The following is a 4,348-nucleotide window of genomic DNA, read 5'->3' on the forward strand; positions in this document are numbered from 1 at the left end:
AGTCCGTATGGTGCTGCTGATGCTGCTGCTGCTGTCGCCCCGCACGGGACGCACTGCGCATGCTTTATTGGGGGCGGGGAAAGGGGGAAAGCAGCAGAGTGATGCAGCATCCCAGGCGCATCAGAGGTGACGGTGGCACTTCCAAAGATGGGGGCGGGGAAGGGGGCGCTAACAGTCAGAGATGAGCCAGAGGGGGAGAAAGAAGAGTGCGGGGGACTTCCAGGCCAGAGACAGACAGAATCTGGAGAACACAGCCGGAAAAATCGCCTTGTCTTTTCCAGCACTCCAGATCTTACATACTCCTTCCTATTCCAACCCCCTTATGCTCTGGAAAAACTAAGGCCAAGCATTTCCTTATTAATCCTTTATTTATTTCCTTCCTGTAAGTAAATATAAAGGATTGCGGCGGGGAGGTAAAAATAGCGCTGCTCTTCATTCAGCTTGCCTGCAGCCGGTGGGCCCACGGCTCGAAAGCACGTTTGCGCGTTGCAGGCGGGCGGGCGCGCAGAGCCCAAGCGGAGCTGAACCGAGCCGCAGGGATCCCCCGCACCGGGGCGCTCTACACGGACTTGGGCCTCCCTGCCTCTGGGAGCTCCGCAGGGCAGATGAAGCCGGAAGGTGTTTGCTCAAAAGTTCAGAAAGTCTGACCCGGCATCTTCGGGAAGGATTTGGAAACTCTGGCGGGGAAAAAATATGGAAATTAGGAACGAGTGTGTGGCAGCTATCTTGGGAAATCCGTCGTTTGTCAACCATGGGGATGGGCACGCATTTAGGAAGACGCGTTTCTATTTTTGAGATCCAGTCCTGACTTCGGCAGAGAAAGGGGGGGATTTGCTCTTCGCGCTATAAAAAAAATGTAAATCCAGAGCTCCTATTTTGGCGGGTTAGCAGCCACTAAATCTGACGGCTTCAAAATAGAGACAGGGACATATGCCTGTCCCCAAACTCCAATGATGACAGCATTAGTTTATTCACCCTCCCAATGATAGTGTGAGTAATAATAATGGTGTCTTACTCTGTGATTTATATTTAAAACAGAAGTAACAAAATGGAGAGTCAGGAAAGATGGGTAATGCAAATCACCAAAGCCCCTCTCGGGCACATTGTTAGTCACCTTCTGTACTCCCACTTAACAAAGAGCAGGGAGAGAGAAACTGAGACCGACAGGCACACACCTAGGATTACAGGACAGGGCTGTCGGGGAGTTATATACTAAGTTTAGCCGTTTCTATTATCAGAGCTAGAGTATTTATGAACACATATTTATTCAGATAAATTTGTAATTGACACCAGCAGTAGTTTCTTTTTTGCTCACCATCGCGTCCCTGGAACTGAGCAAGGTGTTTGCAGCACAGAGCAATCTCTTTGGAGCTATGTGATGGATGAACACACGAGTGGATGGGACACAAGAGCACTAAGCAGGTACACCTGGGGCGGGCTGGTGACCACTGCAGCCTCCCTCTAGTTCCCGTTTGCAGGTCAGTTTCTTCCGGGTGTCTCCCTCAAGACAAGGGTGTCCTAGTAGGTTTTCCAATTCATAGTTGGTATAATGTGTATCCTGAAAAACTGCCTGGGAAGAAAGAAGCCCCAAAGGGGATGCACAAGGAATGAGAAGGGAGAGGAAATGAGAGGTCAAAATTGCCCAGATACAAGTTCCTTGAAAGTCAATTGAGTGACTTCTCAAAGCCTGTTCCAGTCAATAAACATACCAGCCAGCCTGGACTGAATGACCACCCACCAGTTATACCCTTCCATTTCATGCATGTGTGGGTACAAAATGAGGAGTCAATTCAGTATTTAGTAGGGAATGCAGTGTTGACAAAGAAGGATTTTTGGCTCATGCATTCTAATCAAAAGACTGAGTTTATTTACAGAACCGTAATGTTAATAGACACTGCAGGAGGCAAAATAATATATCAGTAGTTGAGACAGAGAAAGAGAAAACCACTCAGAAAAATTTACTGAAAGTTTAGTCTTTTTTTTTTTTTGGAGAATTTTTTGCTATAGAGCTCATGCACTCACCAGACAGACAGAGATAGAGAGACAGAAAGCAAGAAATCACCCCTCAGGGAGGATGGCCACACCACAATCCCTTCTCCTCCATTCTCCTCTCAAGATCTTGGGCATGCACGCACACGGGCCCGGCACGAGTTTTAAGCCACCGGGTCCAGGACTCAAACCGCAGTCGACTACATGGAAGTTCAGCAACATAGCCATTATGCTAACTGCTGGTCCCAAAAGTTTAATCTTTTTTAAAGAATTATTTATTTAATTTCATTTTATTTAATATTATTATTTTTAATTTGACCAGAGAGAGAGGAAAAGCAAGAAAGCATGCCACCAGATCTGGAACTCGAACTGTAGTCGGTCATGTTGTAGTCCAGCACCCCAACCACCACACCACCTGCCAGCCCCCCTGGAAGTTTAGACTTTAAACCATGTATTTAAAAGAAAGTTAAAAACAGAATAAAATATTGTCAGATTTATTAATATTCTCATTAGGTAGTTCAAAAGATGTATGCCAGAGGGCATGTGTAAGCACATGCACACACAAGCAAGAGAGAGAGAAAGCACTCCCCTTTCTTCATCCCAAAGGGATCATGATACATGCATATGTCCAGCATATTTTTCAAGCCCTAGGGGCCAAGACTCAAATTCTGGTCAGCCATATTAAATCCAGCTTCCCTTACATAGCACCTAACCACCAGCTATAGGGCTGGCCCTGGATTTATTTATTTATTTATTTTTCTCTCTCTCTCTTTCTTTCTTTCTTTATTTTTTGTATGTTTATTACTTGAGAAAGAAAGAAAGATCTTTGACAACGCCACACCACGTCACATTCTCCACCCCTCAACCTTCCAGGTAGCCAGGATCAGGAGCTTGCCCACAGACATGCCCGTCATGTTCAGGTAGATCTGGAATCTGAACCCAGGGTCTCATATGGCTCCAATATCGTGCACTGGCTCCCTGCCAGCAGTACCACCACAACTAGTGCTGGAATTTTCATTGTTATAGAAGTTCCTTGTAAATATCCTTCTTTGTGCTTTCATAATATTTATTGCCTTTGTGAATCATTTTTCTCTTTCTGTTTTTCTCTATCTCCACACAAGTGCATATCATCTTTTCCCTATCAAAAAATACTGACAGCAGCATTGCATCTTGGACATCTCTGACCCCCAGAGCCTAGTGGAGACCTGGAATGGAGTCAGCATTTGAAAAATGTAGGTTGAGTAGAAAGCAACTCTCTGGTTGGAAGGGGGATTCAGCAAGCTGGCTGGAATGAGTAAGCTTGAGTCCCATGATGGCTCTAGTAACAAATACACTTTACCGTTGAACCACACCAATTTGAACTGCACAAGTCCACTTATACAGGGATTTTTTTTTTCTTTTTCTTTTTAACTAACATCAAACTTACAACTTTTTTTTTTGACAGATTTTTGCTATAGGGCCAATGTGCTCACCAGAGAGACAGAGAGAGACAGAGAGACAGAAAGTGAGAAATCACTCCCCAAAGGGATGACCCCATTGCAATCCTTTTTCCTTTCTCCTCTTGGGATTTTGGGCACACACCCATAAGCACCCAGCTTGAATTTCAAGCCACCAGCTCTGGGACTCCAACCATGGCCAACCATGTGGAAGTCCAGCACTTTAACCATTATGTCACCTGCTGGTCCCAAAATTTGTCACTTTTTAAAAACAAGCACTCCAACATCTCTTATCATAAGGTAAATGCAAATCATAACCACAATCATATACCACATAACTTCAGTCAGAATGGCTAAGATTTTACAAAATACAGAATTATAAATGCTGGTGAAGTTCTGATGAGAAAGAAATTCTCCTACACTCTTTGTGGGAATATAAATTAGTACAACCACTGTGAAGAACAAGATAGCGGTTCTTTAGAATCCTACAAATAGAACTACCATATGACCCGGCAATTCTACCCATAGGTATCTACCCAAAGGATAAGAAAACACTCAGTCGAAAAAACACTTCCACATCCATGTTTATTGTAGCATTATTCACAATTGCTAAGATACAGAATAAGCCCAAATGCCCAAGAGCAGATGAATGGACTGAAAAAATGTGGCACATATACACTATGGAATACTACTCAGCCATAAAGAACAATGAGGCCCTGGCATTTGGTACAAAGTGGATTTATATGAAAGATTTAATGCTAGGTAAAGCAAGTCAAACTATGGAAGACAAGCATTGTCTGTCTCCCACTTAATATATACCGAATGTCTGCACTCTATGGCAGAAACTGAAAGATCAGAAGGTATAATAGCATGCAGTAAAACCATAGATACTAGAGACAGTATAAGAGGGGATGGTTCATAGA

The sequence above is a fragment of the Tupaia chinensis genome, unplaced genomic scaffold, assembly GCF_000334495.1.
Source record: "Tupaia chinensis unplaced genomic scaffold, TupChi_1.0 Scaffold000076_1, whole genome shotgun sequence".
Lineage (NCBI taxonomy): Eukaryota > Metazoa > Chordata > Mammalia > Scandentia > Tupaiidae > Tupaia > Tupaia belangeri.